Below are 26,411 nucleotides of genomic sequence, written 5' to 3' on the forward strand. Positions count from 1 at the left end.
ATTTTTTTTCTGTGTGCACTAAAACCACCTTTTAAAGTTGGTTCTGCCCAAGGTCAGTTGAATATGGCCAATGCTATAGAAGCCTCTAATGCTTTTTGCAACAATAATGTCTTCATTGTCTATGCAGCTAAATTGCAATCAGTAGAAACCCAGATGTTTGTCTGGAGGGAGACCATGCTGGGGCATTATTTACCTTACAGCTCACACCAGAGATGCAAACAATAGCAGCACAGTTATCCTCATTTTGGCATTAATCCCATGAAAACAATGGACCAAATTCATCACTGATAAAACGCCATTGTTTTACTGGAGTCTCACAAGAAGAGACATTGCCTGGTAGAAAGATGGTGTTGCTGCTCTTCTTGGAGAGGGTGGAAAAAGATTTTTTTCTCCTTTGATACCAACACAAATGGCCTTCTAATCTCCACTGGCACACGAGAACAATTATCAGATTTTCAAACCCAATACATACAAAACAAGACAATAATCGTAAGGTTGCCAAGTGACATACTTAGATCATTTCCACAGGGTTTTGCTGTCTTCTGCGTCTGGCCAGAATTCCTTTGGGCTCATTGATGTTGCTCTCTGTGCATCCCGTCTTGTATTCTCTTCGACAGCCAGCGTCAAACGCTGAGAAATCCAGCAAAGGAAGGCAGAGGTCAGACTTGTGACATCTTCTGAGCTCCGTGTGTTTGTGTAACCCAGCAGGGTTCATTTCCATCAGGGATGGAAGGAGCAGAATTGCTGCTGCTGGGAGTGAGGGTGGGAGCGTGGCTGGGAAGGGCGGTGTTCAAGCAGCTCTCTGCTCTGCCTGCAGCTCTCGTTCCATACTGGTCTCACTGGTTTCCTGGGAGGGCCTATTCTCTTTATTTATTGCTGTTAGAATTTTATCTGTGAAATAAATGGGGGAAAAGGTGGAGGGAGAACCTGTAGCATCCCAAAGGGAGACACTTTCCAGTGAGCCACTCTTTGTGAGCTCTTCAGTGGTGGCAGCCATGGAGGGAAAGGATGAAAAGCAGTGAGAACATTTTGGGTGCGTGCTGGAAAACCAATGGAACTGCTGTGCCTTCTCTGCATGTGGAAAGACTTTAGAAGCCTGTTTCTGCTCTTCTCCCCAGACTTGTCAGCTGATGGATATTCATGGCAGAGGGACCTCAGTCTTTGTGTCCAATTGAGAAGAAATTGTCCTTTTCTTCTCCTGACTCTCTGGTTAGTTTTCCTCAGTCTCCATTCTGCCCACAGTACTGTCCCTTGGGAAAGCCTGGCTAAAGTGGATTTGTTGCTGGAGGCAGCATTGTGGCAGTTCCCTTATCTTGTCATGGCATTGTTGGAACTTTCTGGCCTTTTCTGTGCCTTTCAGGAGGAGACACTCTACAGGAATTACTCACAAAGAGTTGATTAACTGAGCTAATTGTTTCCCTGATTTCCTAAGTTAAGGCCTGGCGTTAACTAAGTAGTTATTACCAGCTTCTGATTTGGCAAAGATCACTGAGATGACTCCTGATTTTCATTTCCATTTCCATGAGCATGCTGTGACACTTCCATTTAAACACACGTGCTGGGAACAAAGATGAAACTTTCATTTATGGAAGTGCTGGGAACATGTTTGTGAATGCCCGGAGTGTGCTTTGAGAGCCAGGCATAGAAGTTATCAGGTACATTCAGCATACCAAAAAACCCACAATTAATAACTCTGAAATATAGATATTTGCTATTCCTTCTCATGGCCCTAAATAGGAGAGGAAGCTGGAAGTTTCCCCTAAAGACAAGCATTTAAGGTGACTGAAATACTGCTCCTCTAATAACTAAATATTTATTTATAACTAACTAAATAAATTTATTTAGTTATTGAGCTACTTACAGTTTGCTGTCTGCACTCCTGATCTAGTCAGGGCCCAGCTCATGAGGTAATGGCTCTGTGTGAAGTCAGTTCAGAGCTGTGCACTCTAGCAGAACCTCCCTTGCAGACAGTAAATCACTGTCCCCAGCAGGTTGAGGACAGCTTGGTGAGATAACAGTTCTCTGTGCTCCTGGGGACTCCAGGCCCTGCTTCGATGGAGCCTGGCTGCTGAGTAAACACTCAGGGAAACATTTTTCTTGTCCTACAGAGCTTGCAGTCTCAATAGAGCAGGAAAAAAGGGGAGTCTGAAGGAAAACAGAAGCTGCAGTTTCCCAACAAACCATACTCGCCAACCCTGTGGTGGAGCTTGGACCCCAGTGCAGTTCCCTGTGTTCTGTGCTCGTGTACAGGCCCAGGGTCGCTCTTACTGAGTGTTCCTCCACTGTAGCAACACTGGGGAGACCCTAGGGCAGCTCTGCTGCAAGGTCACACAAGTGATGGCCTTATGAAAGGTGGATCTGTCAGGAGAAAGACGAGAAGACACAGCTTTGCCCTGAGCAGTAGATGACCAGGGATGCAGGAAGTAGCTGTTCCACATTACAGAACAACTCCAGACTGGTCATGGCATTAGCTGGGCTGTTCTCACAGCATTTCTCCTGCTCTGGAGACCTATAGCTCCTCTGTGACCATTCTCATTCATGCCAAAATAATTCTGAAAGCTAGAAAGGTGCTTTTCTTAGTGTAGAACCATTTCTCTGAGCCTACACAGTGGTCAGAAGGCTGATGAAGACAGTGTGAGCATCTCAGCCAGTTATGCAGCCGGAGCTGCTTTCCTGCAACTGGAATTAAGAATCCAGATGATGTGTTCAAGATTTATGGTTTCCACTGGGGTTTGTGCTGCTGACATTTGTTCTGCTTCACACAACATATTCCATCCCCTAATGAATTCTGTCAGGAGAAGAGAAAATAAAGCCATTGTCTCCTGGCAAACTCTGCCTGTGCAGTCACCCTTCAGTGCCAGGCATGAATATGTGAATGTTTCAGAGTGTGAGATATAGCTGGGGGCTGCTGAGGTTGGTTTTAGGGAAAGGAGAAGGCCTTAGGGTGTGTCAATAAGGTAAGGAGATAAAGGAGCTGGAGGTTACTCACAAAAAGAGGTTTTGGCCTGTAGCTGAAGGAAGCTGAAGGAAGATTGTGAACAGGTGTTTCTTTTCCAGATTTCTTGACCCCTGGATTCTCTTCTGCAGCCATGTTATTCAGAGAGTGATTCTGTGAGGTCAGAGATTGATTCCAGGTTTTTGTCTTTCTTTGAATACTTAAATTGGCACCAAAATGGGCAGAGGACTGTGTTCACCCTCATGATCACAGAGCATCAAGGTGGGCTTTGCTCCTCACAGTGGCATAGGCACAATGTCACCCCTGTGACTGCACATGAGGACCTGGAGTGAAGCGGAAGCTCAGACTGGGCAGTAGGGGAAGGTCCTTCACCCAGGGGCTGATCAGGCACTGGAACAGGCTCCTGAGGGAAGTGGTCACAGCACCAAGCCTCAAGGAGCATCTGGACAACACCCTCAGCCAGGTTTAGCTTTAGGTGGTCCTGCAAGGAGCTGGACTTGGTGATGCTTATGGGTCTCTACCAACTTGAGATACTCTGTGATCCCTGAGTCACTGGGATTGTGTGGGAAATGGAGTGAGAGAAGGGAGAGATGCTTCCTGCAGCATAGTGCTCTCCAACAGAGGTATGGAATTTCACCTGCAGAGCGTGGGCACTTAGAAATGCATTGTCCTAAGTAGAGCTGAGGGAACTTGAAGATTGGAAACATTAAAATACCACAGCGAAGGTTGCTCTTGCAGTATTTATGATCAGAGTGAAAGCAGAATGTACCAGAAAGCTTCTGTTGGTGTCTCTTAACTCTTCTCACGAGGTTTCCCATCCTTCATCCTCGAGAGCCTGGGAGAATTTGGATAGGCTTCAGCTACACACCCAAACTTTGTGTGATTATCTGTACTGAACATCTGACCCCTTTTGAGGTTTGGGCATCTTTGGGCAAATGGAATCTAGCAGAGATAAAATCAGGCTTTATTTTTCATGCCTGAACTTCAAAAGTGCCTGTTTTGGTTAATGAAGCTGTGGCATGCCCGTGGGGGTTGTGTGCCTCTGGGGGTCTCTGAGCAGGGCCAAATCTTTTGCTGAGAGTGGTGCTCCTTGCCAATGTGCTGCCCACTGTTTTTCACAGCTCCATCACTTAACAACTCTGTTTTCTGTTCAGATAGAAATGTTCTCCTTGCTTTTATTTCCTGGATATCTTATGGGTGTGAATTTTAGCCCACGGTGGTGTTTGCTAACTACCGATTCAGACCTTCTTTTCAGTTGCTGGTCCATTTGTGCTTGTGTTGTGAGGTTTATTATCTCTCACAAGAAAAGCAGTTCCTCAGCTGCTGTAAAATATTATCATTCCAAAGGCTATGAGAAATCAGGATGATTTCTAGCTGAGGATTTAGATTCTCAGTTGGTTTTTAAAATTCCTTAAATTAAGTGAAACAGTTAAAGCAGAGTGTTAAATGAGCATCAGTGAGTAGTGAGAAATCACTGTTATGAGTCTTTCTCATCCTTTGTCTGTTATACCAGTGGTCCTAAAATTTTCTGGATGTGCTTATAAATCATCACAGTACTTACAAAATGTCTTTGCTTCTTGAATTACACCAAAGCAAACTCACTGAGATTGATGGGCCTTTGACCTGCAAGTTCCATAGGTGTTTATGTCACAGTGAAGTGGAGGTGAAATTGGACCTTCTTGATCTGGCAACATTTTTGTCTCCACTTTAAACTGATTTTCTTGTAAGGAAATGACCAGACAAGGTATTGTCCATTATCTGGGATTCAGTGAGCCCTTACTCTGCCTGTGTCTCCTTCTGCAGTAACACAAACAGCCCCAAAGCCTCTGTACTCCAGGAGAAGAGTACAGATTCCCCACATTTCCATGTGGGGAAAAGAGACCACCGTGTGAGGGGCAGTGTTTTGTGCTTGCTTATACCTCTCTCCCTCCCCTGAACCCCACGTAGCTGCTCTGGAGTGCAGAGGGCTCAGAGCAGCATCCTTCCTGCGCTGCATAAACACATTGGGGTTGGCACACGTGGCAGAGGAGAGGAGAGAAAAGGGTCTAGACTGACAGACAGACAGGCCTCCACAGACAGCCAGACAACAATTATAAATAGCACCCTTTTGAGCTCTGTTTGATGTGTTGCCCAAGGCCAGGTGGAAAATCTTTCCGTTGCTGCCTCTTCAACTAATCGCTTTCCCCTCATTTTTCAATAAAGATTCCAAGTTTGGTCACTTCTTTGGCACATTTGTTTCCCATTAGAATACTTTGTGCTATTTCACTGTGTTATGCTAGATAATTGCTCTAATAACAAACCAAGGGAAAGCTTTTGAACATTTTAGGAAGTAATTTTTTCCCTTATGAAAATTCAGCGAACACTGACAGAGATCTGGGTAATAGCAAAGGAAAGGCAGAGAGAGGGGAAGGAGTGTATTGACTTTTATTGATGGTATTTCTGCACTTACATGTAAACCACATGCCAAAAATTTAATTGCCGTCCAACTGAATATTTATATAGCACTTTATCACTTTCAAAGCTTTTTAGTGAGTATTGTTCAAGCGAACCTCACGGTATCCTGTGATTAGGGACACAAGGTTATTGTGTTCTCTGCTGCTGGAGAAGTGAGACAATGTCTTTTTTGACTGGCAAAACGGTTGCAAAGCAAAGACAGGAATTGAAGAGGTCCTCACTCTGCTAAACTTCCCCACTTCCCATATATCAAGGGCATGATTGCTTCAAGTGCCCCAGTAATTGTCCAACTCGGCTTCCGCTCACGGCAGAGGGAGTTTTAGCAGAGTAGTGCAGAAGAAAACAATTAGAACATGTTTAGTACTTTCAATAAACTCCCCCTCTGTGTTTGCATACTGCCAAGATGCCTTTCAGAATTTAGTGTGGTCAAGGGGATAGGGAGATAAATAATACAGACTGAGGAAAGGAGGCCTGGGCTGATTTACTGAAGCCTCTTAGCTAAATTCTTTCCACTCAGACTCTGCTAGAAGTGGAGCTTTTGCTCTGCAATGCCTGTTCATTTCCCATCTTACACAAAAAGCTCCAAGTGCACTCAGGACTCAAAGTTTCTTGGATGGAGGTGTCTGAGGTCAGAGAAGATGTTGATGAGGGTGCAGGACACACAAGATGTGTCCCCACCTGCCATTAGGCCTTGAATGGGTTTGTACTTTCCCATCATTTCAAGCTTCAGTCCCCTGTTTCACAAAGGTGGAAGATGGCACTTCCATCCTTTGGAGAGTGTTTTAAAATCTAGTCTTAAAAAACACATAAGAGCTGGGTTCATATCTGTTGGCTCCTCCCAGAACTAACCTCTGCTCTTGTCTTCAAGACGGATTTTCACTTATTTATTGTCTTCCTTTTTTTCAAAGCATCCAGATATTTGTGAAGAGGGGTAAGGAAATAAGAAAATAATCTTCTGCTAAATTTCACTTATTTGACCTCTGGATTTGGTACAGATGGCCCAGCTCTGATAGCTCCCCTGCTGTGATTCTGTGGCCTAGATTCTGGATTTCCCTGTAAGCCATGGTGTCATCCTTCCACCGAGACAGTCCTGCTATATCCCAAACACCAGCACAGCAATTTCTCCTGCTGGTAACACCCCCTGCCTTCCCCAGGGCCTTGTTGGTGCCTGGTTTTGGTTTCTCTCTCTGTGGCATTGAGTTCTCCTCAGCACAGCAGCTGCTGGGTTACACTGCCTTGATCCCGCTCTGGGAGAAGATGGAGAGGCAGTAGAAGTCATGTGTCTCTTCCCTTTTTTCTTTCTCCTTTCTGAGAAGCTGTTTGGACAATTCAGGATCCATGGCAGGAGATGCTGAATCCATGGGTAAAAGGGGCACTGCAGCCTTCAGCCACTTCTCCAAATTCCCCAGCAGCTGACAATCCTTTGATGACAGCCCCAGAGAGTTAATGAACTAAAAGGGCTGCGGGTTATCTGTTCCCAGAGATTGGGGAGCATGAATTAAATGGTCTTTTGGAAGATGGGAAATAATTATTCTTCTGCTTCAAAGCCATGTCCAATTGAATGATGTCGCCAGCCCGAATCAGCAATCACAATCTCTGATGAAGACCCATTAAACAGATTGGGCTGAGTAATGCACAGGAAAAAATGTCAGGAGCATCTTTAATTCTGAGTCTCTCAATCCTACAATGGTCTTTTTTTCTTTCTTTCTTTCCTTTTTTTTTTTTTTTCTTTTAAAGAAACTCTTTAAGTGCCTCGAGCTTTTCTACCTCAGCACTTCCAAGCTGGAAATAGCTAGGAATGCATTTCTGCACCATCCCTGATGGAAAGGCGGGGATGTGAGTAGCCAAGTTTCCTGGGGTATCATCTGGGATATCTGAAGGGTATTGTTTAGGATATGTGAAGGAAAGAAACCTTTTGGGAAAAGGCTTGGGCAAGACCAGTTGGCAGCCCCTCCTCTGGAACATTGTTCTCTAGGTCACTTCCTTCTGGCAGGGGATAGGAAGGAGGAGACTTCCCCAGGGCCAACACTTTCATACACTTTAGGAGGAGGGAGAGTGTTGAGTGATCCTTACTGAAAGAAAGACACATTCTTCTGTACTTCAGCTATTGCAAAAGCGACATAATGAAGTCAAACATTAGGGCATGATCATTAGGGGAATTCATTAGGAACGCTTGGCTGTACAGTGAAGTCAGTTGGAAGTTATGAACTATAACTCCTTAGTGTTATTGGAGAGAGGAAAATCTTATTGCAGTGGTTTGCTTTTTCACCACATGAGCTGCAACTCGAGGGATGTTGCAGCAAAGGTAAACTTTGCCACTTGGTGCATGTGCCAGAGAAGCAGCTCCTTAGGTTGGGCTGCAGGTGAGCTGACTAGATGAAGTCCAGCATCTCTTCCAGAGGGCAGCAAGTTCCAGAACTAATGAAAGGAGACTGAGAAAGGCCCTGTTTTGCAATAAAGGAGTTGTCACTGGGGTATGCCTGGTTCCCTAGTATGACCCTTACTACTTGTATAATCTGCCTCCCTACTATACCTCATCTTAATTCCTCACAGATAAACCTGTTACATCACAATATTCCCAAAACAAATCTGGGAAGAGGCAATGGCACATGTGTTTTGCAGAGACAGAGCAAAACCCCAAATGTTTTAGGGCTGTACTAAACAGCAGCCCTGGACTGTTTCTGAGGCTGTGGCTCTGGGGTTGTGTGAGGATGCTGAGAAGGAGCTGTAGCCCCAACTGGAGCATCATCACTCCAAGGCCCTCACACCTGGCTGGGTTTCAGCTGCCCAGCTTTGCTCAACAGCCCATCACGTCTCATCTGGACCAACCTCACTGGCAACAGTGAAAAGACATTGCTGAGGCAATTTACCTTAAAGGAGACCTTAAATTTACCTTAAAGGATCCAAAACCGGTCAGATGGTCAGGAATTGCCAGTTTCTTTCCATTTATGATAAAATGGAAATAAAGTTTTTTTCTTACCTGTAGTGATATCACAGCAATGGAATATACTTAACCTCTAATGTCAGAGGTAAACCTCATTTTCCTTCCCTTCTCACAGAGCCTCCCAGATTTCCAACTGTCACAGATGTAAAGTTTGAAAATATGGCCTGAGTGGTGTTTGCCTGATTGTGCAGCCTGTCTGAAACATGAACTTCAACAAATACAAACCACAGCCCTCCCACTGGACACAAGATAAGAGAGATGTGTGTATGGCAGGACCATGGAGATTCTCCCTGGAACTTGGCTTGGCTTCAGCCCAGGGTCAGTGACAGGATCTACACATACACTGGTCAAACACCATGTCCTTAATGCCAGTACTGGATTGTCCACGTAAAACCTGGGGGAATGCCATTGGAGTAAAAATTAGTAGAAGCTGAGCTCAGGAGGGTTCACTCAGGTCTGGAACCCTGTTATGGGCAAATTGCACACTGTGAACACCACAGTGCTCTCTGTCCTGGGTGTTGAGGAGTTACCATTGAGGCCCATTAGCCAAGATTTATTTATTGAAGAACCAAAACGCACTGACACCCCACATATCCATGGATCAGCCCTTCAGATGTCCCACTCAGGGCACTCAGAGGCACTGCGGGTGGGCTCAGCAGCTGATGCAGCGCAGCGAGGAAGGGCAGAAACATTTGTAACCTCTGAAAAATACCCTGGGAGAGCACAGAAATCATCTGGGGACTTGGAGTCTGCATTGGCTACTCTGGTGCTGGTGACTGATAGGGATCAGAGCCTGTTGTCCTCTCTGGGGTGTGATGTGTGTGGGGAAGTCCTGTGTCCACCCGGATGTGGGCACGTTCCAGCTCCAGAGCAAACAATGCCTGCTTGTTTTGCCCAGCAGGTAAAAACGCTGCTTTGGAGGCTGTGTCATGGGCTTGGAATGTGATTCGGTGTGAAAGACTCGGCCGGCCGTGTTTTACAGGGGTGTCGTGCAGCGCCCTGCTCGGGATGGGAGGGGAAGGCTGCAGGGCACGTATTCCATGTGCAGGAACACTCTTCTTTCAGCCTCTCTGTGTGTGGAGGGTTTGTTTTCTAAAGGTCTTCAGCATTTTTTAAACTCTGATGGGGTTTATCCACTCTTCTCTACTTTGCCCTTTGACATAGCTGAAAATTAGATCTGTAGTTGGCTGAGAAGTTACCTGTGCCAGAAAAAGTCATTCCATGAGCCCCATTGAGTGTGATGCTCCTGGGAATACCCCCTGAGATTAGTCTGACTGCAATAATCAGAAAAAAAAACAGGGGTAAAGCAGGGGGAAAAAACAAATTCTTTGTAGAAACATCTTTTGCAAGCAGTTAAATCCAAAGGAACTTCTACCCCTGAAAACTGAAATGACAGTTGTTTCTTGTCCTAATAACAGGACTTTCCTAGACATTGTCACAGTTGGGTACAGAACATGAGCTGAACTGTGGCCTCCCCCAACATGATGTCATATGGTTTGAAAAATAAAGGAGACAGGGACACTGAGGAATGAGTGCTGTGTTCTGCTCTGGTGGGCTGGGCAGGATTTGTTCTCATGGCCTTCCTGCAAAGAGAAACAGTTGAAGTTTGGACCAATTTATCCACCAGTCATCCTGGCCAGCCCTGTGTAGCTGGGTAAAATTCACTGGGGTTGCATTCCACAATGTGGTTGGATGGGAAATTTGGAGATGCTGGAAAACTGCCTTGTGCCAAGCTGGAGTGAAAAATACTGAAAAATGTCATGTGCTGACAGGCTAAGAGGAAAAAATGTTAAGTTTTGCTTGGTTGAAATGTTTTGTTTTGTATCTCTATGTAAAACTGAGAAAAAGGGGAAGAATCAAAATGAAACATTTCAAAATGTAATTAAACAGCACAGAAAGCTCATTTGAACAGAAAGCAAATGTTAAGTGACTGTTCAAGCAGCATGTTTTGCTTAGTTGGGATTTTTTTTTTCACAGTTTTTTTTTTTTTTTCTTTTTTTCCCTTGTGTCTGGAAATTTAGTGACACCAAACCATTCCTGGAAAAAAGGGTTTTGGTTTGGACAAATCTAAATTTTTCAAGTACAACATATTTTGTGAGAAAATTCCCTGCTGCTTCTGCTCATCAATAAAGTTGATGAGTTTAACCAGTCTCATGGCTGGCTGGGGGAAAAAAGATCCCCCAGTTAGTGAAGTGGATAAATAACTTGGCACAAAGTCCTTCTCTGTTGACTCAGTTTACTTTGTGGACCCGGGCACGATTGTCATAATAAATTAAAGCATGAACATTCCCATTTGTCACTTCACCGCTTCCTTTTGCTGCCTTCCAACATGTGGTAAAACCATTAGTTTTAACAGAGAGAAAAGAGCAGAGGGGGAAAGAATAGTGCTGGAATTATGGGGAGAGAGGAGAGGATTTGCAGGGTGCAGTGGAGGCATTGCTGAAGCAGCTCCAGTTGTGCATTTACAGGGCATGGTCTTATCAAAGGCATTGGGGTTTGTCATCTCCCTCTGCAGATATAAAGGACATTGTGGTTCTTCTGGGATTCACTATCAACACCTTCCAAGTGCTCAGTGTGGCCCCAAATCTAAGGGCAGAGGAAGACCCCTCTTGGTCATGCCATGTGCCAGGATTTTAATGAGCTGTGTCCTGCACTCTCTAGTGTTCCTTGCTGTCTCCTCAGCTCTGCACAGCTTCTCCTCGTTTCCCTGTGCCATCCTCTGTGGGAATTTCCTAAAGCTAAAGGAGGATGTGTTCAGATCAGGCCCCTTGTTGACAAGGTGTGAACAGATTAATGGCCATCCCATCCCACCTGGCCTACTGGGCTTTCCGGGGAATCCCCCTCTGAACAGGAGCCTGCAGGAACAGAGGGTTTCAGCTCTAAAGAGGAGCAGAGGTCACATTCATAAAGGGAGAAGGGTGCAGGGGGGTGTTTATGTGTGCTGGGAAGCTTGGAAGAATGTGAGTCTGGGATTTGAAAGCATCCCACTCCTGAATTATGATTATTTATTGTCATTATAGTGCCTAAAGGCCCAGCCTCGTTGTGCTGAGGACTCTGCAGACACAAAATGAAGGCACAGCCCCTGCCTTGAAGGTGAGTGAGGAAAACCTCCCTAAAGGGGGCTGGGAACAGGTGTGGCACATATCCATCAACCTGATGAAGCTGTTTACAGGGTGTGTGTAAGTGTGGGCAAGTGTAGGAGAAACAGCAGGAAAAGGAGAAAGTTGGATGTCAGTTTTCGTCTCCCTGGCTCCCCTTCTAAAGTGAAGAAGGGGTTTTACTTTTTTGTGTTAATTATTTTTATTCTCACCTTTCTTCTCCGGTAATGATTATCCACAGGTAAGATAAGAATTAACAGAGCATTTTTAGTGGTTTTGCTAAAAATCTGAATGCTGAAAGACATGATTGAATAATTAATTCACTATCTTTATGCAAGTCACTTCTACTTAGACTTTTCTGAAAGGTAATTCAGTGCTTAGACCCCAAAAATCACTCTTTAAAACATCGTGCTTTTGATCTTTTAGTGCTTCAGTTTTACTTAGTCTGTGTGAATAGGAAAGCAAAGGAATAAAGAAAGAGGATTTGCATGAGCAGCAAGTTTAATGAAGCCTGGTGTCCCCATGGACTTGTACCTTCTGTCTTACAACCCAGCCAGCTCATGACATTCCTGTCCCTGCTGTGTCCCCACCACCCAGGACAAGGCACGGAATGTGTTATTTGGAGCTTTTGAGTCCTGCTGCTGCTCCTGCCAGGGAAACTGCTGAATTTTCAATGCCTCTCCTTCATTTGGAAGCTCATTTGAAACCTCTGCCCCTCGATCAGGCTTGTCCAAGACTGGACTGTCAAAATTGTGACATCAGCATCACACAGAAGGTGGGGTTTTTTGGGGGAGTTGAGTTTGCATATGGATTCACTTCGCTCCTGGAAACCTGGGGATAAAAACTGCAAGATATTGAGGAATGCTGTGCTTGTTATGGGTTAATGATATAATGAAGCTCATAAAAGAGGGGAACAGAGTATTTTGCACCTCGGTGGGACATGGTGGATCTTGAGTCCTTCAGACAGAAAAAGGAACAGGAGAGAAATGTATAATTTTTTTCTTTTAGTTCTTAGAACAATCACCAACAAGAAGAAACTTAGCTATTCTTAGTTACATCTCAGGGCTCTGCATAATCTTTCCTTCTGAATTATGGAATATGATAGCTTTTATTAAATCCATTACAATTACAGCCTCTCTGCTGCACAGATTTAGAATATGGAATAACTAGGGTGCATAATTTCAAATAAATATTTAAGACTTTGATGCGTGATACAGTTTTAGACTCTTAAGAGATTGAATTATATTTCAATAGGGCTGTTTTCTTCTAATTCACACAAACTTTCTTATCCAGGTACTTTATAGTGCTGGATACTATTAAAAAAAAACTTAATTTTGGGGAAGGGATCAAGGCTGGTGCTGTTTTGCTCAAGATCTTGTCTGTGGTGGTGATTCGGGTCTTTAAAAAGTAGCCAGACAAGAAAAGTCATAAGCTTTTTTTTTTTTTTAAGTTTGGACTAATGTTAGGATGAGCATGCAACTGAAAAAATTACAAATAAAAATTTTATCAAAAATTAGTAAGTACAACATTCAGACATGGTGGTATTGCAAAATTGGGATTGTGCCTCTTTGCAGGGGGCCCAGGAGTAACAGAACAGGAAATCTGAACGTGGCTCTTGCTCTTGATCTCCAGCAAGTGGCTGGTGGTGGGTTCTCCCTCCTTGCTCTGCAGTGCCTTGTTTGTGGTGGCTGCTTCCCAAACCCCAGTAGTGGTAGGAATACCTGATCCCCACAGGAGCAAGGACAAGGACAGTCAGGAACTCCCAGAGGGGGACAGCTCACCTTGCAGGTGTCCAGGCATGTAGCAGAGGAGCTCCTGAAGAGCCACAACCTCATCACCTCTTTGAGAAGCAGGGGAGGCAATTTCTGAGCTTGAGGCCAAGAGGGAAAACCCCCTGTGGATGACTCCATGCTCCTCCTTTGTCTTCCCCACACCTGCTCCCTCTTCTCTTCCTCTCTTCCCACCCACCCTCCAAGAAGATGCTCTGGGTGTTGGCTTTGCTCTGTTGCCAGCGCTCTGCGGAGACGTGTTAATTATGACTGGCAGCTTTTAAAAGCCCTGTTTCAACACCTTGCTGTCACCACACCTCATACTTCAGCAGCTTAGCACATGTTCCAAGGTGTTTAAAGAGCTTCCCGTGAAGCCCTTTTCCAGGCACCAACCTCTTGCCAGGAGCAGTAGCTCCTGACCGCACTTTTCTGGCTGCGACCTTGTTGGTGTTTGCCTAAGACATGTAAATGAGCAGCGCTGTCGTTAGCGAGAGAAATGTGTAATGTTTTCCATTGTGTGGCAGGCTTAGAGCTGACAAGAGCCCAGCTCGTGTTCCAAAGTCTAAAGCAGTTGGCAGGTTTCTCAGTACCAGTTTTTTATGCCCCCGAGTGGGTCATGGAGCGGAAAAGGGGGCGGAGAGGGAAGGAGAAGGAGGAATGTGTGTGGATGTGTGGTGGGGGGAGAGTTAGCAGGAGAGAAGGGCCATTTGCAAGCCACCAGCTCCGAATGTCACTCGCTGGGCCTTGTGGTGGTGCTGAAGGGCCCGTTGGAGCGTTTGATTGACTCTAGGCTTGATGCTGCTTGCCACTTACCAGCACTTGTCTTTGCTCATTAGCAGGGGGATTGTGGGCAAATATTTAGATATTCAAGAGAGGAAATGTTAATCTTTGCAGTGTTCACTGAATATTTAAATGAGGCAGCAGGCAGTTCTGCTCTGTGTTTGACCTAGACTTCTAGTGCTGAGCAAATGTCTCAGTCTTGGGATGAATTTAGTCCCAATAACTCCCCGTTCTTGGGCTTAGGGTTGTGGGGAGGAGTCCAGACCCTCTCAGAAAAGGCAGCACAGTCAGTCTGCACAAGCCCAGCTAAATGTAAATGGCCCAGGAGCCTTGATCTGGCCAGTTTTGGGCACAGAGAAGTGCAGCCCCCATGGAGTCAGAGGGACATTGGCTTGTTGCAGACACTGCTCTAGGGAGGAGATGGCCTTGCACTGAAGGTTGAAGGTAGCAATGACTGGAGGACTGGGCTCTTGGGGTACTCTGTTTGATAGAAAATGAGGACAGTAAGGACATTTCCTTGGAGTTTGGACAGGCAGCTCTCCCAAATAACAGCATTAATTAAGAACTTCAGGTATTTGGAGATGAGCATGGCATTAGACCACCTGTGTCATTGGAGTATGGATTCAGGTGGGTTAGTCTGCATTGACACACTTGAAGCAGGCAATTAAAGTGTCTTGCACCACATTTTTACTCAGAACTTTTCTCTATATTTGCTCTAAATTGGCATAATTTCAGTTTTCTTTCTTCCTTTTTTCATTGCTAACTTCCAGCATTCTAGACAACAAACATGGAGGCAGCAAAATCTAATTGCAGAATGTTGCAGTGTTATAGGAGATGAATGTTGAAGTAGGAGTTCCCAATATCAGCACTTGAATCCTGATTATTTTATGTCACAATCAGATCTGGAATTTTCTGTGTAGGATATATATCCTTTGGGATATTTAACATCTACTGTAGTTCCTTAGAGAAAACTCTAGACTACGAGTTATGAGAATTATTGTATGGGGTTAAAAGACAAATATATCCACATACAACTTAATAGAAGGGCCAAGAGGATTAAATCTGACAGCTGCTTATTTAATTGAAGCTTTAAAGGAATATAGCTTAAAATGAACAAGGTATCACCTTTAACAGGAGTAGGTGAGTTCAGAACCTGCCAAGTGCTGAGCACCTACCCTGATCTGGCTGTATTTCTGTGTTTCACAGCCTCTTTATTTAAGGCAATCCAGTTAACCTGGAATTATTTTCATTGAATTTTATTCAGTTACAGCAAAATTACCAAGGAAATTATTTACTTATTCCTAAATACAGTCACTGGCTACATCCTGACAGGATGAAATGAAAAACATTTATATAGATTTTATTATTGATGGAGTTCCTTCCTAAACACAGTTTATGTTTTCTGACTCTCTTATTCCAGTAGCTGCTAGTCAATTAAATATTTCTCCAGTAAATTTGAGGCTTAGAGAATCACTTGGGATTTACAGAACTCCTTTTAGTGGGAATTAAAAGCCAGTTACTGTAGGTTTAGGCACATCTGACAGTTCCAGCCCTCTGTTCACAGCTGTGCCTTCCTACCTGGGATCTCTTCCTGTTTTTTCCTTGGGCATTTTTTCTTTTTGTCTTTATTAGTCTTTTTCTTTCTGTCATAGCATTGCTCTGGGGAGGGCAGCCAGTCCTTGTTCCACTCTCCATTTGACCTTCACTCGAGGCAGGAGGTCAGGATTGCAAGGTATGGTTTTATTCCACACGGGCCGGTTATCCCCTGGGAATGAGAGGCAGCAGAGATCTCACTGGAACCAACACACAGCAGTGATTTTAGTCACATCCACAGCTTTTAATCACACCCCTGCACACAGACTGGCAGGCTGGTGGTGATAGGTGGAGATCCCATGTTTCTCCCATCTGCTTTCACCGTTTTGGCTTTTTTAGGTTGGCAGAGCAGTCCCATGTGCTCAGGAAATGGCTGTGTGTGCTGGATTTGTGCAATGCCCTCTCTGAGCTGCTTTCATTGTCAGACTTCTGTGTTGCTGCTCCTCCTGGCTCAGGCTGGCACGGTGCTCTGGGAGCCCTGGCTCGTGGCTCTGCACAGATATAGGGCACTCGCTGCTCCAGGGGGTGACAGAGCTGGGCGAGAGCAGCCCGGCCCTACTGCGCCCGCAGTGTCAGCTGCACTCAGAGCATCACACCCAGCCACGGGAGCTCCTGGGACTGCTTCCACCGATCCACTCACAGCTTTCCCTCCTCCTCCCTCTCCTCTGCCTTCAGCAGAGCACTGCAATGCTGGGACAACATGTGGGGGCAACAGGAAAATAACCCTGGAAGAGTCCAACACCAAACAAATTCCCACCAGTGGAGTGCAGCTCCTGCACAGAAGCATCCTCATCTTTGCACTACATGAGGGTTGTTCTCCAGTTGCTGGGACACCTTCCACTAGACCAGGCATTTGAATTTAACCATTATAGTCTTTTCTACATTCTTCCCTCCCATTTAAGATCTGTTTCTCAGCTGCTAGTGCCAGACTGGAAATCTTAATTCAGAAAGCAGCTGAGACTCTGCGCAGTCACAGAAAGTTTAATCTCTGTCACTTCTTGAATTCTACCTTTGATGATTCAAATATAAAATTAATTCCCTAATACTTGTTAGAAGCTGGTGTACAACAGATCTTTTTTACTTGCTACTATCTAGAGAAGTTTGTCTGATAAAACATTGTCACCAGGCTGAGACAGTTGGTGCTGTTCAGCTTGGAGAAGGTTGTGTGGAGATCTCACAGCACCTTCCAGGATCTGAAGGGGCTACAGGGAGGTCTGAGAGGGACTGTTCATCAGGAACTGTAGTGACAGGACAAGGAAGAATGGGTTCAAAATAAAAAGGGGTAATTTAGGATAGATATTAAGAAGAAATTCTTCCCTGTGAAAGGGGTGAGGCCCTGACACAGGATGCCCAGAGAAGCTGTAGCTGGCCCTGGATTCCTGGAAGTGTCCAAGGCCAGGCTGGAGAGGCTTGGAGCACCCTGGGGTAGTGGAAGGTGTACCTGCCCATGGCGGGGGGTGGCATGAGATGGGCTTTAAGGTCCCTTCCAACCCAAACCATTCTGTGATTGATTTGGACAGGCAGTAACATGGTAGGACAGATTCAATGTTGGCTTGAAAACCCACTTAGAGAGGCAGGATGGATTCTGGGCTGCTGGAACTATTCTTCTTCCCAAAGGAATTTACATTCCCTTTAGCCCTCACTACTGACTTCCCAACAGGAATTATTGCACGGACTTTTACATAGCAGTGAATGTCAGTCCATGTGGAGAGACTCTCCTGTCTCCAGGATTGTTCCTCTCCTGTTTTTTTCCCTACATTATGCTGTTGTTGGTTCATTGATTTTGGGTTTGTGTTGTTAGTTTGGTTTCGTTATTTTACAAAAAAAAAAAAAAAAAAAAAAGTAATAATTAAAAAATGAACCTTCCCTTCATCCCCAACCAAACTCAGAAGCCAGAAACAAAGCAGGCAGTTTGTGATCTCCTCCTCTTGTGGCAGGAAGAAAATATTGAATTGAGTTTCCAGTGTGAGCCATTGTGAACTTGAAAGGGACGTCGTCAAGTAATTTGATTTTCCCACAAAGTGCAGCAACCTTCCAAAGAGAGAAGAGTGTCTTTTTGGTGTGGTGTATGCCAGGCTCCAGGAAGGAAAATGCTGCTGAGGCCGTGCCAGCTGGCTGTGATCCCAACCTCCATTCCCAAAGCCCAGGCCATGGCATTAGCAAGGCTGGCATGGGAGCGCAAACAAAAGAAACTCGGTGTCTTGACTGCAGGCTCCCTTTGGAACAGCTCCCACCTGAGGGAGGGGATGGCAGACGAGGAGGTGGGTGAAAAAAATATTTTCCCAAGTAAAAACCATTGAAAAAGAAAAAGCCAGTGAAGCAAGTTGTTGACAAAATGTGGAGCTCTGTGGAAATCCAACACTCCAGGGAACAGTCAGTCTCAGTGAGAGATTTCAGCAGGAAAAGTCTAAATCCTTAATTTTTACAAGTAGCAGAATGGTAAATGTTGGCAGTGTTGAAACATACGGATAATAATTCTATTTGAGATTTATTATGGGATGGTAAATTTCTAATTCTAAGACTGAAACGTTCCATTTGTTTGTATTATATTTATTATTATGTCAATATTAAATCCAGTAAAAACATAACTGTTGATATCAAAATGAAACCTTTGAGCTCTCCTGGATGAGCTGTCATTCCCTCAGGGTTGCTGGATTTGGGTAATTCTCAGTTTTCAGTTTCAGGTTCTGGTTCAGTGCAGTTAAGGAGTTTATTTCTTTGATGGTGAAGATTCCTATACAAACTGCTTCCAGACCAGTTTAACCAAGGTCTGCTTTGGAAGCATTTTAACTGTGGAGACACAATTTTATCTTTCCATGTATTTTAGAACAAGAAGAAAACCTAGATAAAATACCTATAAAACACTTGGGTTGTAGTGTGAGGGTCACATTACCTGGGATACAGCCCCATCCACCCTCTGTGGAAGGAAACAACTCTGTGGGAGGGAAATGCTCCCATTTTGTCTGGAATACTTATTAGGAATGCATAGGAAGGATGAAACATGTCCCAGAATTCCTTGAGGTTCTCAGGAGCAGGAGGTCCATCACGGAGTTAAAGGTATATTTTGAATCACTGGAGAAGGAAGAGAGGCAGTCAAAGGGAAGAGGAAAATTCCAGAGCAGCTCAATATTCCTTTGCTCCATCTTTCTTCTTTTGCAGTAAATGCTTGCAGCAGTTCCTGCTGCAACCTTTTCAGGTAATAAAGGTGAGGTACTTTGGTGCCAAGAAGTGGGAGTATGGATGGATTACATGGATCACATCCAAGAGCTATGGAGAAATAAAAGGTCCAAGGTGTGACTTAAACAGGCACCCTCTATGAGGTTTATTAGTGGTTTACTAGCGACAGTTTTTTCTAGCTCTTCAAGTAATAACCAAAATTGTAATTTCTAAAGTTTTTGTTTGGGTTTCTTGGGGTTTTTTTCCATTTTTGGCAAACTTTTTGCAGGCAAGAGAAGGCAGGATTGGGCCAGGCAGGATTGGGCCAGACAGGATTGTGCTGAGTTGTGCAGTTGAGTGCTGTGTCTTGTCTTGGAAATTACTGACTCCTGGGCTATATTTCAGTACCTGGTAACTAAAAATGGCTTTGTGGTCAGAAAGCCATTGATATTTGCTTCAGAGGTAGTAGGTATTGGCAGATGCCCAATAAAAGGCAGAACAATTATATTATCTGTCAAGGAGACAGGATGGTGGGTTTTAGGACTGCTGCCTTGTTTTATGATGTAGATGCCCACATCTGTTAATTCTATTCTTAATTACCTGTATCAGTCTGGGTTTGCTGCTTTTGTTTGATGCTGTGTTTTATCTGCAATTGCCTATTTACTTTTATTTTTTTGGAATGAAAAAGATGTAAGAGCAGCTCTTGGAGTCAGTCTTTATTGACTGCCAGTGCAGTTCCTGGTGACCCTGACCGGCATCAAGAGATTGGGCCCAGGCAATAATTAGTGTGTCACAAGAACCCCCGTGTGGACCTGCTGGTCACTCCAACATCCCACAGAGCTTCCTGTGCTGCCAGGGGAGCTGAGCAGAGAGGAGGAACCAACAGGCCTTTTCTACTTCCTTTGCTCTCTGCTCTGTTCTCAGGCCACCCAGATCTGTTTGTGAGATAGATCCTGCTGCTTCATTCCTGCTGGGCTCTTGTTTAGGGTCAGGTGTGCCCTAAGCCCCCCGCTCAAGAAGGAGCACCTGCAGAAGGACTGACTCGTGCTGCTTTCGCCTTTGTGGTCACAAGATGTTGGTCCTGCCCCACGTGGAGTTTGTGGTGAGGAGACCCCATCCCTTTTACCTTGGAAGGCAAAGGACACTGCTCATGCTCCTGCCCCCATTCCTGCTGGGCTCGAGGTGTGGTGTTTCTCCTGCTGTGTCACTGGGGTTTATGGCCCTGCAGTGACGCAACCCTGCAACGTGCAGGCTTGGAAGATACGATCAGGACAAACTGAGATCTTGGAGCTCAGGCCCCAACAGGCAGCTGGTGATCCTGATCACCTGAAGGGTAGGGAATGCTGTGCCTGCACACACCCTCTTAACGAGTGCACACTCTCTGAAATTTACATTTTCCTTTGCAAATTTGCCCTGAAACAGCTCTGAACCCAGTTCAAAATGACCTTGGGTCTCTGACTCATGAACTGCTTGTAGCTGGGAGTGGATCCACCTGCAAATGTAGGTGTAAAAATGTCACATCTCTGAGAACTAACCCAGAAATATCTACAACTCTTACAGAAGACGTTATCAGCTCTTTCTTTCTCTTGACTTCTTACTCTTTTTTCATGAATCTCTGAAGCTGTTTTGGAAATCCTAATCCCCAGTAAGTCCCAGAAAGGGAGAGGCAGCAGTGCTGGAGGGAGCTGGCAGTGAGTGGAGCGAGCACTTGCTGGAGGACCACTGGCCTCACCAGCCTGTCCCATCCTGGCATCTGGCACAGGACCTGGCTGCTGGACAGGTCAGGACATGTTTGGCCAGGCCTGTGACTGTCTGCCAGACATCCCCCAATCCTGTCTCCGTGTATCCCTGCATTTCCACATTCCTTCCTCTTTTTATGTGGACATCTTCCTGTGCCTGTATCTCCCCTCTCCCTTCCCTCAGACATCACTGCAGTGTGTGCATTATTCTCAAATGAATGATCTTATTCTGATAATTCCCTGCCAGAGGGAGAAACTTTTTTGTTCTGTTTTTTCTCTTCCTGCTTTTCCTCATGCTTCCTTTTCTGCTTTCCTTTATCAGTGCTCTGCTCCTTTTCCCTGCTTCTCCTGATCTGAGCACATAACTCCCGTTAAAACCAACGTCTTTTTACCTGCTATTGGGAGAACTGTTCTCTCCTGTCCTTTGCTCTTTTGCAGCCCCTGAACTTTGCTGTTTCCTGTGGTGTTTGATAAGTCTGGAAATTCCTTTGGCAAGCACTGGTGTAGCACAGGACTCACCTGCTCCATGTGTTTGAGTGGATACTCATAGCTCCTCTTGGATCATCACAACTACACACTGTCACAGTTCAGTCCTGAGAGCCCTGCAGAGCTTTCACTGAACATCCAGCTACAAAATGAATTTTATGGGTATGAAGCAGCTTTTATTAGGGAGGAATGTGCCAGGGAAAACCTTGCAGTGAAGATTTCCCAGTAGGAATGCACACTGCATCCTATTTTCAGTGGATGTAAGAGATGGTTCTTCCCTTATTCCTACTTCTCATGAAAGCTGAACAAATTTTGCATTCTAAATCCCTTCTCTGGGTAGAAGGTCTGGTGAGGCAGGTGATTGAACCTTAGTGTTATTTGCTCCAAAACGCCAAATCAGCAGGTACTGGATGATCCCTAAATGCTGCCCATGTGCTTTGTGGAATAAAGACTCTGAAGAAAGGAGAAGGAAAAAAGCAGCTCTGTTTCCTTATTGCCACTGAATTCAGAAGAAAACAAAAGGGTTTAGTTTGTTGAAGAAAAGCAAGGCCAGCTTCAGCAATGTCCATGAACGCAAAAATATGTTTCTGTGTTGGTATTTTTGTGTCGTGTATGTGATATATTTTTATAGAGTTTTGGACTGACTTACTTTATTTACATATATTATAACCTCCCTACTGAGTAAACAAGAGATGCCCAGCTAAGCAAACAAGCCCCAGGGTGATGGGAGAAGGGAGAGAGAAAGGAGAGGAATAGCAAGAGGAGAAGGAAAAGAGAGGTGGCAATAGGAAAAGGGTAAACAGACAAGCACTAATTAAAGCCTTCATCACAAGCAGGGAGATGTGCGAGGCTGACAGTCAGTCAAGCAGATAAGGGAAGATGAGTTAAAATCTAGCCCCAGGTTTCATAGGCCCCAGGGCCCTGGCAGACAAGAGCACAGTGAAGCACAGGAAGCCACTGAAAGGTCATTTGCATGAAATGATGTTCAGGATCTTTGCTTTTGTTGTTGCCCTGATGGCTTTAACCCGTTCCTGGCACAGGAAACACGCAGAGCTAAGACACTGCACATGGCTGGAAGGCTTCTCTTGGTGGCCTTTCAGGGACCACTTCTCCAGGGAGTGTGTGGAGAGGGAGGGAGAGAGGACTTGCTTCCCACTGAGGATAAGGGGAGCTGAAATTCCTTGGCAAGGGATGGCCTCACTCTCCAGCAGAGCATGAAAGGGAGAAATCATCAGAATAGGAGACTCTGGGCATGAAATGAGCCACAAGCTTGACAGGCTGAGGGAAGGTGCAGTGACCTGCATTGGTCAAAAACATTCAGATATTTGAGATATTGAGTTTTGTGCATCTTTCCAAGAGCCCTGGACAAAAATCGAGGTTTCCATTCTGGAGCGATGTCAGAACCCATCGTCACTCGCCCTTGCTGTGGTGTCACAAACACGTCATGACTGTCAGGAGCACTGTGCAGGTGGCTCCTGTCTGCCCTTCAGCTGCAATTGAAAATACATCCCAAATTTTTGCTTAGCAAAGAATGGGCAAATTGTAGTTGCAATCTCTTCTCCCTGAGCTGCTCCAGGAAACAAGATCTCGCTCAGCTCTCGAAGGGAATTCTGACACTCTAATTATTGTTCTATGTTCTCAATGTGCTTAGTCATTTAGGCAGGTTGTAATTCTTAGTGACACAGCAAGAGAAATGAGCACAGAAGTGCTCCCCACTTTGGAATAGTCAGGCAGCCTCACATGCTTCTTTCCAACCCCCACTTGTGTTTGGACTTTTTGGAAGTCACAGTCGTTACTCTTCTGCTTTTCCTTCTGAAACAAAAGCTGGTTAGAGCCAAGTTGAGTAGATTAAATGGGGATCTGGGCTATTGGACTTCTGGGTTCTGCTCCAAACCGCAGCCACTTCATTGCTGCCTGACCTTCACCAGCTCATGTCAACTCCCTGTGTAATGTATCTCTCTGCCACAGCAGGGCAATAAGCTCTACTTGCCTCCAGGACTGAAGATGATTGGAATGATTGTCTCTGGGATTGCTGGGTTGCTCTGGGATCCTTGTGTGGAAGGGCTGGTGAAAGTAAAGCGGTGGTTAACAGCAGAGCAGTCAGTGGTGAGGCTGGAAATTCAAACTCCAGGCTTAAGGCCAAACCCTGTTGGGATGCCAGTGAGGTCTTGAGAGCTGTCAGCCTGTTAAAACGCCAGATCTCACAAGGGAAATCTCACTGAAGATTTCAGGTGGGGTGAGCTCCAGTCAGATAATTTTCAGGTACAGACCCCTTTCAGTTTCGTGTCAGAGCTGGAAGATTCCAATCTGAAGTCCACCTTAGGCTGAACAGACCAGGGGTCTTTTGGTTGGCAAGCTCCTGGGTTTTCCCATTAGGACCAGTGCTGTCCAAACCAACCATTCCCAGTTCAGGTGTGAAGGTTCTGGCTCAAGCCCATCAGTAGTAGATAATCTTGTGTAGTGCTGTGGCCACAGCTTTCCCAGGATGGTGGTGTTTCTTTCCATTTCTTGACTTCTAAGACACGAATCCTCACAAAAACAGAAACATTTTTTTCCTTAAAAGATGACCAAAAAAATTTTCAATCTTTCCTTCTGTTTCACTTTGCTTACAGCTCACCCTGCATTCCAATGCAGTGTTAGGGCATGCTAGGATCCCATTTAGGGGAGTATTTTTAAAAGCTCCCATGTGGAATCAGTGGAGATGATGGCATGTAGGATTACAGGTAATTGTTCTGTGTTATGAATACAGTGTCATGATTGAGAATGGACTTGTCTAAAGCAGGAGCTACGAGCACATGGAGGAGTAGCAGGATATAGATAGCCCTTGGCTAACTGCTCATTGCTCCTGCTCTCAGTAGCATTTTAAAAGGCCACTGTCATCAAGTAATTTTTCATCTAATTCACTGTATGTAATAGCTTCTTTAAGAGTCTGGAAATTATTTTATTTGCCCTTTTACTCTGGACAAACAACAGTTTCTTTTTCTTGGCCTAACATTCCATTGGGAAGACAAACCCAAGCCCTGTTCAGAATGTTTTTGCTTCAATTCCACATAATGCTAGTGCTAGTATCAGCCTAAGAGGAAGAGAGTTCTGAAAGTGTGATTAATCTGTTCAATGTATGACCTTGAAAGCTGAGCAAGTGGAAAGGAAATATTGATTATTAAAGGTGAGGTCTATGGTTTGGAAAGAAACACTATGTTGGTGTAGTAAGAGAGATCAGAGAATTCATATGTTGAGGGAAGTCATTTGTATGAAAGAAGAGCCTTTATGCTCATTTAAGGAGGAAAATATTTGTTCCATTCTGTGTTTTATGGGAACACGCTGCTGTTGAAAGACAACCCTTAAAAGGCCTGCACTGTAGCAGTCTAAACTGATCCTGTACCTCAGGGCAAAACACAACCTGGAATTGCAGATTTCCCTTCATACCGATAGCAGAGATGCCCAGGGCTGAGGGTATGGAATGGACTCTTATAAAGCAATTGGAGGAAATATTATCCTGCTGCTTTCCAGCCACTGGATGTGGCTGTCCAGAGTGAGTCTCCAAGAGGAGTCTTCACCCTCCTGGGTGGGGTAGTCACGTTCTCCAGGGACCACACTGCGCTTGCCAGGAAGAGCAGCCTGGACATCCAGCACAGCTCACTGAGTGAACTAGGGGGAACTCCTGGTTCCAGCAGGCTTTAAGTAACCTTGGGAGTAGAACTGAGCAAAACATTTGCCAATGGCAGCAGTAGAAGTTGGAAAAATACTGACTTATTTTTCTGTCCCCTCTTTGCTCTTCAGCTTTAATAGCAAATGTGCCTAAAACCCTGCGATTCTAGGTCAGGGAGGAGAATCAGCTAGAGATTTGTTATGGACCTGGAGTGTGTTAAAAACCACCGAGGTATTTCCAACTCTTCATTTTTCAGTTCTCATTTTAAGACAAGGCCAACCTCTGCCACTCCTGCATGGTGTGAGCCGTGCCCAGCAATGTAGCACAGGGTCGGAGAGGTTCACTCCCTGCAGGGAGTAGCTTGTGATTTCCCAAAGCCCAAGCAGGCGATTTTTCTCTCTTTCTCTCTCTCTCTTTTTCCCCTTTCCGCCTGGGAAGGATGCAGCATCACAGACCTTGTCACCCGGAGCTTAGAGGACAGCAACCATATGCCTTCCGACCTGCCCTTGCTTTTCTAGGAAAGCTTCAGCCTGCTGGGCATTTCCTATCAGAATCGTTAAGGGAGAAGGGCTGGGATGTGGCCCAGGCTGGCGTTCCTCTGGTGCTGAGCAGGGGTGGAGGGAAGAGGGAGGGTGGCAGGGGGAGGAGGGTGAGGACACCGGGCTGCCAAAGAGGAGGAGGAGGGCTGAGGAGAGGCGAGATTGGCATCTTCATGTGCAGGGGGCTGGCCAGCGCCGGGACAGCCTGATGAGCCCGCGGGCCCCGATCTCTCGGCTTGCGCTGATTGCAGTGATGGGCCTGTCTGGTGGCTCGGACACCAGCGCTCATTATCGCGCTCCGCAGCGTTCGCAGCGGCGGGGGAAGAAGGGGTGGAGGAGGTAAAGAAGCCCTGGAGTCACACGCACACACAAATCAGACACAGGAAAGGCAGAGAAACAGCTTTGGCTCCAGGCTATTGATTTTGTTCCGTGACACTTGCTCATTTCCCACTTAGTGCTTCTCGCTGTGGTACCTTCCCGATCCGGCTGCAGCGGCTCTCCGAGGAGGAGGAGTGACCTGGAGTGGCAGGGGCTGAGCAGCTCATGGCTTCATCCAGTGATCTGGAGCCATTTTGGAAGCAATCCTGAGTGCTTGCAACAGCACACAAGCAGTCCAGCACATCTCTACACTCACCGAGGAGACACTTCCCCGTGCTTTTCTCACTGATGTGCACATGGAGCCTCTCCATGTCTGTACCTGGGCTCCTTTAGGTGATCTTCCAAAACCTCCTTTGCTCCCTCAGCCTCTCCATCAGTCTTGTCCTGTTGTCAAGGTGGAAGAATCTGGAGGCAGAGCTATCCAAATAGTCTTCCTAGAGAAGTGATGCTTTTTTTGGAGGTATGGCCCCAGCGTTGCACTGTCACTATTAAAGCGGCAGTTTTACATTCCGTTGCACTTGTGGGCCAAAGCATTGGTACAACATTGCACAGGCAGCATCAGCCTGCTGGTTTTCCCTTGGTTGTAACTTTATTCCCTTTGAACTGTTGTGGCAACAGCAGTTCCAGCAGTTCTGATCTTTGCCTTTTTTTTTTTTTTTTTTTTTTTTTTTTTTTTTTTTTTTTTTAACACAACCAACTGCCTGAGCTGAAGGGAAGGAAAGGGAACTGCTAGTGGGGAGGGGAGTGAAGGAATAGGGCTGTCACTGAATAGCACCAGAACCAGACTTGGTGGTCAAAGTCTATGAACCTCTGCAGTGGCTGCTCATATTTCCTGTCTTGTGAGAATACTGATGATAGCAGACATTTGTC

At 45.5% G+C, this 26,411-nt stretch overlaps 2 long non-coding RNA genes across 2 annotated transcripts in view; one reads left to right on the forward strand and one right to left on the reverse strand.

The window, feature by feature from the left end:
• Window positions 1–285: 285 nt before the first annotated feature.
• Window positions 286–2,224, reverse strand: LOC137484784 (uncharacterized). The gene is made up of 2 exons (XR_011005031.1): window positions 1,862–2,224; window positions 286–891 (listed from the first exon to the last, which is right to left on the reverse strand). It is a non-coding gene; the product is annotated as an uncharacterized lncRNA (long non-coding RNA).
• Window positions 2,225–10,863: 8,639 nt separating this feature from the next.
• Window positions 10,864–26,411, forward strand: part of LOC137484785 (uncharacterized) — a 62,803-nt gene continuing 47,255 nt past the window's right edge. Inside the window, exons 1-2 of the long non-coding RNA XR_011005032.1 lie at window positions 10,864–11,249; window positions 11,375–11,447. This is a non-coding gene — a long non-coding RNA (uncharacterized lncRNA). The remainder of the gene's footprint in view (window positions 11,250–11,374; window positions 11,448–26,411) is intronic.

Source organism: Anomalospiza imberbis, chromosome 18 (genome assembly GCF_031753505.1).
Source record: "Anomalospiza imberbis isolate Cuckoo-Finch-1a 21T00152 chromosome 18, ASM3175350v1, whole genome shotgun sequence".
Classification (NCBI taxonomy): Eukaryota; Metazoa; Chordata; class Aves; order Passeriformes; family Viduidae; genus Anomalospiza; species Anomalospiza imberbis.